Here is a 16,619-nt window from a genome sequence, read left to right on the forward strand (position 1 = left end):
TATATATATATATGGGGTTTAGCATTTAGTTTCTTAGCCTAAGATCATGGGTTCTAATTATACATATTACTCTTTCAACCCAACTTTGCCAAAAAAAAAAAAAATACTATCCTTTTAAGTACAGCTTTAACACAAGTGATGAAAAAAAAGGCATTTGATCAGACCAAAAAAGTAACATAATTTTATTTTGCGACACAATAATTGGAGTGTCATTTTCTACAGCAAAATGGTTATTTTCCGGTTATTATGTAAAAATTTAATAATATAAATAAATTAATCCTCTTTTTACTTACATTGCAGAACCATATAATTCTGAATTACGTAACTGATTTTTAAATTATTAATTACCTCACCCGCGGTCCTGCTGAAAATATTATTTCATATTGATGCATGTGGTGTCCTATCTCTACTGTCGATCACTGCAAAAATGTATTTCAGTGGACCCTATTTTTAATTTTTTTTTTTTTTAAAAAAAAATTGATCAGTAGAACAACACAATGACCTCCGTGTGGAATAGTTTCTCCTTGGGCTATCTTCTGAAAACAATAATAATATTATAGCCCATAACACGCAGGTTCCAAGGCTAGACTTTTGGCTGTACTCATCCATGCTATACGTACTTTGTCTTTAATCTTTCACTTATTTATGTAGCTGATGTTGAAACGATAAACAAATGGTGATAAAAACTGGCATCATTAGGTTAAAAGGCTAACGCACCTTTTACATTGTTAAAAAGGTAGAGATCAGTGTGAAAAGGATAGCGAGAACTGTCGGAAATATAAAATAGGCCATCGCAAATCCAAGACAACCTACTCTTTTAATAATAGTAATTAGGTTTTGGCTGTCTCGAAAAGCTTTAAAAAGCCATAATTTTTCAACCTAAAAGGGGTTTGTTCTCATTAAGATATAGACTGGGAAAGGTTCACTTTACGCCAAAGTAGGTTTTTTTTTTTTTTTTTTGTAGGTGTTTGATTAATTGAGTTAATAATTCTCTGTTGATTTATTTTTGTTTGTAAATTTAGATGAGTTTTTGAAAAATAAAAAGTGCATGCTGGTTATAATAGGCCTTATCAAATTTAAATCATCAATTAAGAAAATATTTAGACTTTAAAAGCCTCCAAATAAAAAATTTGCTGTCATAAAGCTCGTCTCATCAAAATGACATCAAAATCAATTAAATCGAACTTCAAAGTAAAATGAATGAGTTGGACTATAATGAATAGTTTAAAACCAATCCAACTTGGGTTGAACTTTGTATTCCTCGTGTATAGAGATCCTATTCATGTGAAATTAAGGGGGTGGTAGCAGCCACCGGTCATTGGCTAATAGGAAGGAATGTAATCGAATAAACTACCCTTAAAGGTCTATTTTGTGAAGAATGCATAAATGATGTCTAGGTGGGCAACATATTCCACTGTGCATGATTCACCCAAAATGATCTATCTTATTAGAATTCCTCTAAGCTCCATATACTTATTTCATGAGTCATTTTTGTTCTGAGTAATTTGAATCATATCTACATCATTTTTTATGTATCCAAATTTATTCCATAAATCTTGTTTTATTTATTATCATTAATCTGATAATAAAAATTTCATTTGGTTGACTTGTGGGGTTATGGAATCAAGATTTTAAACTTATATAGCTTTGTATGTTGACCGAAAAATTTACTAGTGATGGTAAGAAATATTCAAACCACTAACACCAAGCCTAGTCAACTATTCAGGTTAACTTGGTCTTTGACAAGTTGTTCATGCAAGTCAATTGCACGATTGTTCAATCTTATTTTAATTGAAAAATGATATGAGATACTTCTTCTTCTATTGATATGTATAAATAATATCCAAGCATAATTTATGTTAGGGAATTAAATAACCCTTTAAATTACAAAAATGATCAAAATTTTGATTATTTGGAACTTTTGAACTTCTATATGATCAATTTTGGTTTATTAGGACCAATCCTATGGAGATTCATCTTTTAGTTATACCTCACCGTCACTCTTCCTCAAAAGTATCATACTTAAGTTGTATAATCCATCCCCCTATTTAATTTGAGAAACTCTCAACCCCTCATATGATTTTCTTCATGCCACATTGATCTCCTTCCTTGTGAATTTGGGACTACAAATTAATTCTTCATCACCTTCTACAAGAAATTCTCACAAATGTTTATAACAATATGATGCGAATGAATGCTTAAGTAAGTTCAAACTAGTTGATTGTATATTTGCTAATAAAATGACTTGTTATTAAGTGTGTGTTTGGGGCAGCTTATTGCTCGCAGCGGCATTTTGAAAACGCCGTCGTCGAGTTTGGCAACCACGTTTGCACTGCATCATGTGTTTCACCGTTTTGGGTTTGTTAATAACGCAAACTACGAGATGGCCCTCGATGTTTGCGTTTGTTAGCTGATTATTACCCTAGAGGCCTCCTCGCGTCTCTACCCAAGTGTGATTGTGGTTCACCGGTTCTCTGATTCTCTATTTCTTTCATTCTCTCAATGATCACTACCCCTCCTCTCATTGCACTCCTCTTCCCAATTTTTTCTACCGACAAATCTGTAGGTATAATATGAGTATGGAATTGTTTTGGTTGGATGGAATGGTTTTCGTAGTAGGTGTTCCTTCGACTGAGATTTGGATTTTGTTGGTTGGTTTGTGTTGGCTTTCATATTTAGAACTTTAATGCATCATTCTAGTGAGATCTGTATGATATGCATTCTTCTGTTGGCTGAGATTTGGGATTTTGCTGGTTGGTTTGTGTTGGCATTCACCCCTTCACTGCATTGTGAGGCTTTCGAAAAAGATCACTTGCACACTATATAATCCTTATGCATCTTGCATGTCTAATAGTTAAAGCTTATTTTATGAAGAAAATTTGGTGAAGTAACACTACTCGTAGGAGTTGTTGGTTTCAAATCAATAATTAGGCTGTTGCATTTGATTAACTTGCTAAAATTTCATTTCATGAGTGTCTCTGCTATTAGTGACGGGTTTGTTGTCATTGCTCTCAATTGTTATATGTTTTGGAAGACTGTTATGTCAAACCATTTCTTTAACATCAGACATTCAACCGTCATCTCTTTTACTTCCTTATGTATTGCTAACATCCTCTACATTTTCATAAAGAGAAAGAATCTTCCCTTTAGCTTAATTCAGAGAAAATTTTTATGCATACCATAAGGTTTCTATGCAAACGCTTTTCAAACAACCACAATTCATCTTTCTTTAGATATCAATCACGTTATCTATACACGAAAAGCTATATTGGTGTGAGATATGTGGACACATAAGGATTGTGTGATAGGTATGCAAACATTCTCTTATTTTTATTACAACTGGTCTGTATTTTATTGTTTGTATACAGTACATTTAATGGTATCAAAAATTAAAAAAAAAATCTTTTATATAATTAGCAAATAGAACATGTGGGTTATTGTCATCGTGATCTTCATGAAAGTAGTTTGATGAGATGAAATTTTATGGATTGCTGAGCTTGAACACTATGAACTCCTTTACTTGATAATGCAGGACCAAAGCACTTTCTAATCTCCGGAGAGTGTTAATTGAGTAGACTGTGAAGCCACGTGGTGTCAGTTTTGTATCAGTTTAGTGCATTAGCAATTTTTCATAACATCCTTTATTCTCTCATTCTTGAGTCCAAGTTGGCAATTTGGTGGCTATATGCAACGATTCATATGGAATTTTTGTTTGAAGTGGGAATATATAGCAAGCTAATCTCAAAAAACTTTGTTAATCAATTTTGATGTCACAAATAGTTGCATAGAATGTAAAATTTGTTGTACCTTTATGTTTTGAGAGTTTTGCATGTAAATATGAATGTTTGGGTGTTTAGTAGCCGATGTGCCATCATAGAATTGCTTGGTATGTATGCATAGCCCCTTGCATTTCTCCTAGGAAGCATGTAATCTACAGGTGCCCGCGGTGGACAGACGGACCTTAAGACTGCAAGTTCTTCAGATGGGCAGACATTCCGGCCGATTATACGACATCCTAAAAAGAAAATGTTGCTTGAGGATCTATAGTATCCTAACTGGAGAACGTTGCTTGTGGTTCGTCGGTATCCCAACCAGATTATGTTGCTCGAAGTTTTCTAGTGCCACAGCCGGACAACGTTGCTCGTGTCGTGCTTCTACATTTTAAAATGAATATTTTCATTCTTTTACTTATAGTTTTAACATGTTATTTCTTTTTTTTATTAAGTTTCTTGATACTCACTATTAAGTGAGTGTATATCTTATTTTGTACTATTGTGACCGGATTTTGTTGGTTCTGAAGGATCTAATGAGTAGTCATTTTAGTTTTATTGCAAATAGCACAATAGTTGCATGCCTGATTGGTCATTTATCCAGTAAAAACTGTGAATCAGTTGTTTTACAAATGCACAACCAAACAACTAAACAGCTTATCCAAAACAGGGGCAGAATAATCATTTGTCCAAAATCAGTTGTTTTCTAAATGCACAAACCAAACAGTCTGCGAGCTTATCAATATAAGCTGCTGATCAGCAGATTATCATGATAAGTTGCCCCAAACTCACCCTAAGACGTCAATACAACTAATTAATGAACAGAATGAAAGATATTAAAACATTTTGCATGAAAAAATGAGCTCTAAAATAACACTAAAAACACTTATAAAAATAAGAAGCTAGCAATGAGAATAAAATGATGATAAATGAAGATCCTACGAGACTTTGGAAAATAATTATGCTACTCATAATTATAGAAATTATCTCTATGAGTAGTCTTTTGCCGTAAATTGATAAATTTTGTCTTAAAAGTTGTTCTTAATGTTAAATGTCCAAAATTATTAAAATGTACTTATATTGGAAAAGAAATTACATAAAAAATAAGCATTACAAGCACTTAAGATTGTCTACATTCTGTAATCAACATCTTTTCCATTCTAAATTAAGTAATATATATATATATATATATATATATTAGAGCATGAACCAAAACATGAGAACAAATATTAGAGGATACACGTTTTTGGCTTAGCAAAAGGAAAATGGGTGATAGAAGATTCCAACTTGAGTACAGCATTCTTAGCGGCCATTAATTAATGATAAAAAAGTCCATAAAGGTCTAAGAAAGCAATTTGGGCTAGCTGAACATGTTGAATAATTAACTTGCCTCAAGTTTGAGTTCACAAGCACCTGATTCATGTCTTAATACATGACATCATTTGTATTTAAGAAACAATCTAAACAACTCTAAATCTCAAAACATAATAGGACTTACAAGTAGGAATAATAGTAAGATATAAAAGTAGAACAAATATAAAATTAATAACAATGCATTATGTTTTAAATTATCTTGAAAAAAGTAACTGTTGAAGGAAATAATAATAATAATAATAAGTATGATATAGTACATTTGTTCTATTAATTTTAGAGGATTCAATACTAATAAATGAAAATTTATGGTAATCAAATAATAATAACAATTTTAAGTTGTTATATCACATTGAGTGTCAACTAATTGTAATTAATGTTGAATGAACCTTCTAATACACGAACTGGTGTTGTACCCCCATCAATAGTTATCCTTGAATTTTAGCCATCAATGTTATTAGATATTGAGATATGAGATGATGAGTTCGAAGTGGTGTTGGGATGATCATCTTTCCATTAGTATTATCTACATATTGATTCTAAGGCTGTTAGAAATTGTAAACATGTTATAAAAAGAAACATAATCATGATATACAGTAAGATCTACCAGATTCAAAATTAGAGAGATCCAAAAGATACTTAAGGATCAACCTCATAAGATTCTTATATTTTTTTTCCTTTATTTTTTTTAAGGTATTGCTCATTTAGCATTCAACTTATTAAAAGTTCTCATAGGAAATCTTACCAATCTAATTCTTGTCAACCACTTATCTCTCCCATAAATTTTAACAAATTACTTACACAATTCGACACCAAATATATACTTATCATGCATGAAATCTATTTTCTATGTAATCTACTAATGAAAGTTTTGAATGAGCTATCACTATTAAAATGAAAACTTACTCTTTGAATCTCATACATGTTTTTCTTAATAGTTTATCTTATGTTAACCCTATCTATTATATATATATTTTTTTTTTTTTGTATACTCAATCTAACCAAAATTATTTTGTCAGGCTAAACTTTTTAAGTATAGTCTTAGTCATATCTAAACATGTTTTATTATTACATTCTACAAAACCATTCTACTTGGATGTTCTGAGGGATGGAAAACTATATTAAATGCTTAAATTATCACAAAATGATTAATATTTATTATTTATGAATTATCATTGGTGATTACTCCAAATGAAAACAATTTATAGTCTATTTCCAATTCATCTAAAAGATCTTATAAATTAGGATAGTGAAACACTCTGTGTTAATGAAAAACATCTAACTGAGGGTAGAATAATCATCTAAATTCTATACTTAAGTTTCTTTCCTCCAATCCTAATAGTGCTAGAAGTATAAATTGATTTATATGCTATAATTTTTTTAGTCCAGTATTTGAAATACTACTTTTGGTTTTGAAATATGTATTTTTATTTAGGAATATTATTTCACATAAGTGATTAGTTTAAAAGTATAACTTTAATGAACTAGTAGTTAACTTATTTATTATTAGTTTTGCCAATATACAAATCATAGTATATTTTAATCTTAAGCAAAAGAATAGAATATCCTAGGTTGTTTTAAGTATTTTGAGTAAACTATAAAATAAGATTTTTTTATCTATAAATTATTTGTAATATAATTACGACACTAGAACAATATCACCATTTATAGAAACAAAGAAAATATGATGAGCAAAATTGAGCACCATAATTTATTTATCATATAACTAAGTTCTCTTTAAAAAAAACTATGTTTTAGTGTCTTAACGTATCGACTTGAAAAGTTCTTTTTATATTTTTCCATTATAAAGGTACACTTAACCATTCCTTTATTTTGGCAAACAAACTTTGAATGTCACATAATCATATAAAATAAGCTTCAAATATATGTCCATTTGCCTTCATCGAATCTATTAAAGGAATATACTTGTATAAAATATGAAAGTATTAGTTTTAGAACAAAGATCATGATTAGCCAAGGCTTGTTATTAGGTGGATGAATGATTTTTGGATATAGTGAACTTAAATTGTTGCATAAGCTTTGGATTCCATACAAACTAAGATATTTAATAATGATTTTTTATTTATACTTTCAATAAACATAACATACTCTATCAAAAGAAGTGTCTCGATCTTTAGTATGCATGCATAGACGGTGGAAAGGACTTTTGTTGGTTCGTTGTTGTCTATCAGAGCTCTTATAGGATTTCTATCTAAATGATTGGCTGCATTATTTAAAGAATATTATACTGCTCTGAGAAGTATAAATATTACTTTAGAATAGGTTTAATCATTCAGATGATGAAAATCATTATGATATATTGGTCTGCGTAGCGCAAAAATAAAATTTCCTTTCTTATAAGTGTAAGATTGGGTCACTTTATTCTAGGGCTTATGATCCTTATAATGGCAATTCCTCATAGTTAATTACATCCTAAAAGTTTTTGAATCTTAAGAAAATTCTTGATTAAAGTATTGTCTTTTATTATGTAGGATTACATGTTTGGTATTTTTCAAATAGAACAAGTTCAATATTTGAAGATATTTTCAAATAAAAAAATTTTAGGTTTACTTAGATTTGCTTAAAATTGAAAGTTTAAGAATTATAATCATGGAAAGGAAAGAAAAATATTTAGCCAACATTGGAAAGGTATTTTCTGAGGATTAGAAATGTAAGATTGTTTAAAGAGTTAAGTTTCAATTTGAAAGATTGTATTCAAATGATTGGGCTTGAAAAGGTTGATTTTATTTGATTTGGGTTTAACCTAACAAGTTTGATTTTAAGGATTTGTTTTGAGTTGAAGGTTTGATTGGAGGATGTGTGTTTGAATGGTATTTGAAAGTTGTTTGAAGGTTGCAAAAGTTTGCTTGAAGGTTGTTTAAAGGTTGAAAAAGTTTACTTGAAGGTTATTTGAAGATTTTTTTAAAGTTGTTTGAAGGTGAAAAAATTTCAAAATTTTGCAGTTTTAAATTCTTAAGAATGTTTGTTTTTTTTTTAATGTTTGAAGTTTAAAATGTTATTTTTGAAAATTCAAAAAGAGTTGAAGTTTTGAAAATAATTGAAGGATTTGAAAAATTGTAATTCGTAAAATTTGAAGTATGATAAGTTTGAAGTTTAAAGTTTAAGAAGTTTAATTTTTTTTTTTTTTTTGAAGTTTTGAAAACATTTTTGAAGTCTTAAATGTTTGGTTTGAAAATTGAAAAGGCTGAAGTTTTTTAAGTTTTGAAAAGGGTTGAAATTTTGATAATGTTTGAAGGCTAAAAAATTTTGAAATTTGAAAATGTTGATTTTTAAGTTTTGAAAAGGGTTTAAAGTTTCAAATGTTTGATTTAAAAATTTTGAAGTTTTAGAAAGGTTAGTTTTGAAGTTTTGAAAAGGTTTTTAATTTTGAAATGTTAGTTTTGAAAAGTTTGAAGTTCAAAAATTTTAAGGTTTTTTTAAGTTTTGAAAAGCTTTTTTGATGTTTAAAATTTTTTGTTTGAAAGTTAAAATACTTGAACTTTGACAAGTCAGAAGTTTTTATAATGAAAAAAGTTTGATTTGAGGGTAAAGGTTTGATTTGGTTTGAAAAGGTTTTATTTGGGCGATTCATATTCGAGTTGAAAACTTGAGTTAAGATGTTCTAATTTTAGGGGTTTGAATTGGAAACATTGATTTAAGTTCTTCAATCTGAGATTAAAGAGACGGGATTGGTTGGAAGGGCTTTTAGATTGAAGTTTAAAACTAACACTATAATAAACCTAGACTATATAGGTAGGATATGTAGGTGGACCAACATAATTTTTGGATTCAGGATACTCACGACTTTTTATCATCCAGATTCATCTGTTTCCTTAAATTATTATCCAACCAAATAATTAGAGCCATCCACTTAATATTATAGCGCTGACAAGTATAGAATTGCTTAATATTTGTTGGTTTGAGGTAACTTTATCAGTAAATATAGGCGATTTCATCCTAGAGCACCTACATAGTCTAATAGGGTTACAAACTAGTTGTTGTATATGTTCTAGTCCTTAGCACTAATTAGGTTTACCTAGTAGACTAAAACAAAAGTAACTACTTTTATTATTCATGCTATTTTTAAGATAGAATTTTGAAAGTTACATAAAAGTTTTTTTTAAATTGCACATAATTTTCTCTATACCTAGAACTTCTTAAAAGCATTTCATATGGATTAATGATTTGTTATTTGTACATACAAAAAATTTAATGTGAAAATTATCTAAAATGATAATTCATGAATTTGAAATATGTAGGATACGAGATCCTACAATTTTTTTTTAATATTTTAGTTTAAACTTTAGAAAAACATGCTATTTTAATGTCAACTAAATTTCAAAAAGGAACTTCTTAAGAAGTTTGACATGAAAGAGCACATTGTGTATAAATTTTATGAGCTAGAGGACACAACTAGATAAAGAGCCTAACGAAATGGCAATCAACATAAAGTGGTACTAAAGTATGATTGAATCATTACCACAATATGAAGTTTTGATATTATGTTTGATTTATGCTTATGTGTATGATTTAAAAGCATATCGTAAAGTGTCTCATGTGATGTTAAATAAAGCATATTTTTTGTAACTCTAGATTAAGAATATGGTATCCTAGGACTAGCACAACAATCAACCTTACTAATCATTATAATTCTATTTTTTTCTAGAATACGATATAAAAGAAGATAACATAATTAATATAAATTTCATTAGGCATTCATTAGTTTCATGATCCATTCAAAAGAGACTTTTTGATGTATTATCTATTTTGATTAATTTAAAAATTGTTTTCTGGAGCAATACCTATTATTGAGGTAAAATAGAAGAGAGCATTTACTTGTATTTCTAAGTTTCATGGCTCGAGTAATAGCTCCCTGATTTTGGAATTTTGCAGACAAAATTTCGATTACGTACGATAATACTAATTCAATCTTTTATTCAAAGGGTCCAATACAAAGATTTAAAATGAAGCACATTAACATTTTTATTATTTCATCTAACACTGTGCATTTAAATATAACATGGACATTTAGTTTATTGACATAAATAGTTAGTTGGCAAATATGCTTGAAAATTTTTAGGTCTTCACTAGTTAGTTTTTCAAAAGTAAAATTAGGAGTCATAGGCTTAAACACTTGAATTTTCATTATCATTTATTTATTTATTTATTTATTTATTTATTTATTTATTTATTTATTTATTTATTTATTTATTTATTTATCTATTTATAGATTTATTTTATTTTAAATTTTTATTTATCTATATGCATTTATTAGTTTTTTTATTAATTTTTTGTCATTTGTTTATTTTTTTTGTTATTATTTTTGTTCATGAGGTGAGCCTTTAGGTTGATATACACCAATATTGCAAGTATTACACAGCAATATAGTTGAATATAAAATCTCAAAATATAAGAATTTTATATTAGTTAATAGTACTATACAATCCATATCACACTATATTAATCACATCATAGTATAATCCCAATCTTTGTTATAAACCAGACAATAGCCAAATGAGTCTTGCTAACTATGTTGAGTAGCTATGCTGACTAGATCAACCATACTATATGATACCCATCATACTGTATGATCAATCTTAGTCAAACTAACTATTTTTTGCCTTGAGAATGTTGAATGAAAGAAGGAAATGTACTTCATAATCCATATCGTTCTATATAAGTATTCTAATTTTAACGTAAATGGCCATAAATGCACTTCAAATCTTATTTGCTTGATGCATCTTTCTTCTTATCTTCTTGAAGTCCTTGAATGATTTGTTATTCCCATGGCAAGCAAGGGATTAAGAAGCTCCAGTTTTATCTTCATCCATCCAAAAACATGATCAATAGAACCATGATTCTAAATGATGCCTCAATTAAATTTTGAATGATATAGGAGACATTTAACCATCACCTAAAAACAAGTAATATATTAGAAACTTGTTTACTCCATTTATAAACTCCTGTTGAAACAGTACTTCAGTTTCTCATTTCCCTTACTCATATCACTTCAGAGTTCCTCTTTGATTTGTTTTTCAATCCTATCATTAATGTAGAGCATGCTATCATCCGTTCATTTGTGTATTATTTGCATGTTGGGATCATTGATCAAAATTTGCATGAGTATTTGTCTATTTTTAATAGTGGCAAATGTCCTCTTTTTATCATTTTAAACTATCCTTTAATTAGATTAATGTTAAACAAATGTTATGAAGCACATTTCTGCCTCATCATGAGCTATCAGTTACCGTTCTTATGCAAAATACTCATGCACTTCAGCTTGTGCATTAATATAATGCTATTCTAAAGCCAAAGTTAGGATGAACATCACTCATTTTGTTTCCTGAAGTCTCATACTAGCTTATGAGTTACATAGAATTCAATACTGCAGATAAATTATCTAATAATTAAAAAATTTCACATTTATTTTTTCAGGAAGATGAGACAAGCCGCTTTTGAATAAAAAATTTTCAAGAAAATAGCTTTTCTTATTGGCAAGATTAACTTAAGAATGACTCAATATGATTTTTTATATTGAGAAATGCTCTATATGATTTTTTATTGCTTAGTAGTATAAAACTTGAGATAATAATATTGTTATAAGTAGGAAACATAGCTCGGTAGGAAATGTTATATATAAATGAGGATTAATTGTTGTGAAATTTAGGGCGAAAAAAACACAGAAATCGACAAAAAACCAAAAGTACGAACACAGAGTTTAACGAGGATCGACAAAGATGCCTACATCCTCGGGAGCAGAGCGGCGAATTCACCATTTCAGAGGAGTTACATACCCATAGTGTTACACATCTATTTATAGATAAAACCCACAGATAAATTTACAAACACGCCCTCGCTCCCCCCAACCCACTAATCCAAGAGACACACCTCTTCAAATTCAAGAGACTTTAAATTCCTGGTATATGAGTCATGCCTAATATTAATGAATTACAAGTACCCTAATCAAGGTTAATAAAGATTTGGTAGATGTGACAGTCCAATCTGTTTACATACATATTAATGATTTTCAAGAGGAGTGGACACGCATGAAATTGATGATTAACTTAGTCTCGTTTGGCTTGATTTTCTGTGAGTAAATTAAAAACCGACCGCTCTTTCTATTTTAAATCAAGCCTTTTAAAGAGGCTTTTACATACATTCCACCTAATTCTTATGTATTTACTTATCTCATATCATCTTTTTTTTGGGTGACATATATGTAATTCTAGTTATTTAATTTAGAGGATTGTGTTAAATTTAATTTTAATTATTTGAACTATTTTTTTATTTGCTGTTATTATTTACATTTTAGTTAAGAAAATAAGTATTTTAGCTATTAAATTTAAGATTTTAGGTGTGTGGCGTGTGTGTCCTAACATTTATTTTTTTGGTGGTATGTATGTAAATCTTCCTTTTTGTTTAAATCATTGTGCTAATTTTAATTTTAATTAATTAGTAATAATTTTTTATTTTTTAATACTAATCAAGAAATTGTTTGTTTTATAGATTAGTTTTATGTATTTATGTTTATATTTTATTAAAATTAATTTATTATATCCTCATTATTACAATTTAACTATTATCATTCATACTTCTTTTTATAATTAATTTTGATCATTTTACCCAAGTAAAAGTTCTACTTTATATATATATATATATATATATATATAATATAATATAATATAATATAAAAGTTTCAGATGTACAGAGCTCATACATCATCACAATGTGTATTGTGACAGCAATTTTCAAGTCTCATCAATGAATGTCAACATTCCGTCAACTGACACTGTTTCAGTTCATCGATTGAAATATGCATCTGAAGTTGCGATAAAACTCTAGGCCATGCATCGAAAGAGAGGAACCAAGTTAAGTCTCTACAATGTAAGGATAATTCATCCGGATGTGGAGATTTAACTGTATTTCGGTTATATTCATGATATATTTTTGTGAGTACATCCTTAACACATTTATCCCCACATACGAATTCATCCACAAGTAATATATTTTGTTTTCCTCTCTACATAATATTCATAAATAGACAGTGCTCTGCAGCATGCAGAGATGATTGCATCATTATTGGAAACCTATATATATATAAATTTAGATCGCAACCATTAAGGTTGATAAGCTATTATTGAATGACTTATGTTTCCAGAGGCAAGTATTTGCTCCACTTTGATGAATACAAAATAATGTCTGGCTTCTCTGCTTGTCCTATTACTCATTTGCAGCATCCACGTTCCACACTGATATGAGCTCTTGCGTCTCTTTCCGAGTTGTATACATATGGAGATGAATATTTTGTAACAGTAGCTGCTCCATGTGAACCTACTTTATAGGTTTCCACTGTATTGAGATCTTAAATATATATAACTTTATAATTGTTTAAGTGATTTGGATAACATTGGGATGATGGCATTATTTATTTTGTTGATTTTTCTGTGTAATTTAGTGGCAATGTAAATGAGTTGGGCCACATATATCAATGATTCCGTGGTAGCACTTTATTTCATGTTGTTAATATCTGAGATCATCAAACGTTAGTGGAAAAATGGTTCGATATTCTTCATGCATTACTGGTTGTGAATTTAACTTCGGCACTACTTTAGATCAAGTAGATTTCTTAGTCAAGAGCCAAATAGTCTAAATTATTTTAAGTTTCTATGAGTTGGCCTATATCATATTAACTCTTTGTTAGCTCAATTTTTTTCTGAATTCATGAATGTATCCATCTTTCCACTTTTTATACTTAAATTATCATATATATTTAAGTACATATATATATATATATATAAGAGCGAATCTCAAGGCAGATGAATGGCTCAGGAAGAATATGCGACTGATTGAACATAGCCTTCGACATAATTTTTTGGCTGAGTATTGGCAAGGGAAGAGTATTGTTTGAACAATCAGCGAAAGGCACCACGAGAAGCTCCCGCAAGGTGGTAATCAGCCTCTGGGAAGATCGGTAGGGAGCACTCTTTCAGACTAGATATCAATCAAGTCAAGGCTTACCAGATGATCAGCAATCCTCATCGATCGAATCAGTCTTCGGTCTTATTATATACGAATAACTCTATAATTACCAAAAAGCCCCCCTGAAAAGTTAATGGTGAGGGGGCTAATATATACATTTGTAATGTTAGGACCTATGCCTATAAATAGGGGTCCATGTCATGAATAAATGACTTTTTCTTTTACTGTTCCCTATTATTCTCTCTCTCTCTCTCTCTCTCTCTCTCTCTCTCTCTCTCTCTCTCTCTCTCTCTCGCCCTAATCACTTCCAAGCCGAACCTCCTATTGCTTAGATGTGACTCTTGGACACTTTTGGATTCAACATTCTTTAAGGTGAGAAGAGCATGAAAACATGACGTCAACAAGAAGAGGAGCCCAGCAACAACAACAGGAGATCCCAGTCAAAGGAATGTAGGAGAAGCAGCATGCACCCGGGAGTTTATGGAAGAATTCATTCAAAAAGGCATGCAAGATTTGAGAACTCAGATTACCAACTAGATGTCAGGACAGTTCGCAGAAGCACTTAGAGCAGTCGTTGCCTTAGCAGCGAACCCAGTTTTAAGAGAAGAGCGAGCACGATAAGGAGCATTCAACCCCCCTCAAGGGGAACAACCAGCGAATAATGGAAAGAGGGTGATCCACCTGCAGGAAAATTCTGACAACAGTCCATAAGAAAACAGCGTCGGATTAGCTCCTACGAAAGAGAGAAAATGATCTGTATGGACCAAGGTAAAAAGGCAGCCAAAAAATGCCTTCTCTTTATAGTTCCCTGGAGTTGAACCTCTAAAGAAGTTCAATATATTGGTCTTAGAGATGTATAAAGGATGGTCAGATCTTAATGACCACCTGGCATCGTTTGAATCATCCATGTGCCTATTCAAAATTTATAATGCCCTCAAGTGTAAGTTCTTCTTCACAATGTTAGGATCAATCGCATTGAGGTTGTTCGATGGATTGCCCATGGGAGTAATTACCTATTTTGTAGAGTTCAGAATACTCTTTCTATCGCAGTTTGTCAGTGCCATGAGATCTAAGAAAATCGCCCAATCTATTTGGCAACTGAAGCAAGGAGGCAACGAAAGCTTACGGTTGTTTACCGCACGCTTTTTGAACAAAATGCTAGACATCAAGGACTTAAAGCCTAATATAGCCCAGACCGCACTGACATAAGGAGTGATTTTAAAGAAGTTTCATTTCAGCCTCAAACTCGTAGAGCCACAATGCTCGGCCAAGTTGATAGAAATGGCCAACAAATATATCTTCACCTATGAGATTACCCCTTAACCAGTCGAACAGAGACACCAAAAGCGACCACCAAATGACAGCAGAGGACAACCCAGACAAAGTGCACAACTGTCTAACCACCCCAACTATGAGGGTCACTCTGACAATCACTCCACCCATCATCATGAGGATCAGAGATGACAAACCAAGGCCTAGAATCATCAATTGTCATACCATCGTGAACACCCCCGGTATAATCCTAGGGTGCCACGCAAAACCCCACAAGGTGCCATGGCAAAAATAGTGGACGCCATCCAGGATAAGGAGTTCTTCAGAAAAGGAATGTTGATGAGGGTCGAAGCTTTTATTTGGAATAGTAGAAAATACTGTAAGTACCACAAAGATCACAGACACGATGCATGAAAAACACAGACAGTTGTGAAACATGTTCAAGGAACTAATAAAGGATGGGAAGTTGATAGAATTTTTTGTCCCTAGAGCCGCGACCCAATGGCATGGCAAAGCTCTCGCATGATGAATGACCAATGGGCCCATGAACAATAATGCAATTCACATTTTGGGGTAAGTTCCCACAATCTTTGGAGGAAGCAAACCACCCAGAAGGACAATCTAAAAGGAATAACAAATAGGGGAACTCTACGTCGCATCCTTTGCTTTGAAACCTAAGGGTCATCTCCCTATTTATTTCACCAACGAAGATCTTCCTCTAAAGTGAAATCCATATAATGATGACATTTTAATAACAGCAAAAATCAAGGATTACCAAGTAGAAAATGTTTTTTTTTATAGAGGGAGTTCTGTGAATGTACCTTGCAATGATATAAGTCCAACTGATCTTTGGATGTTGGTGGACATTTTGCAGTAAATATAACTTTGATGGGACATTGGCAAGTACAAAGCTTGCTTCATGGTGTAAGATATAACCAAGAATATGGAGTTAAATATTATAAGACTTTTAGTCCCATGTCCAAAATGACTACTCTTCGTGCGTTGTTTACTATTGTCTTTACTTGACAGTAATTCGATGTCTCAAATGCCTTTCTCCATGGTACTTTACTTGAAACGGTGTATATGAAGAAACCATCCAGGTATATGACCAAAGAAAAATATGTTGATATTTTTATACATATTTTATACTGTTTTTAATTATATTACACTTTAAAGAAAGGTATTTTTGATGTTTTGTGCAGGGGAATGATGAATTAGGGTCATTGT

This window comes from Phalaenopsis equestris, unplaced genomic scaffold (assembly GCF_001263595.1).
Source record: "Phalaenopsis equestris unplaced genomic scaffold, ASM126359v1 Scaffold000932, whole genome shotgun sequence".
Classification (NCBI taxonomy): domain Eukaryota; kingdom Viridiplantae; phylum Streptophyta; class Magnoliopsida; order Asparagales; family Orchidaceae; genus Phalaenopsis; species Phalaenopsis equestris.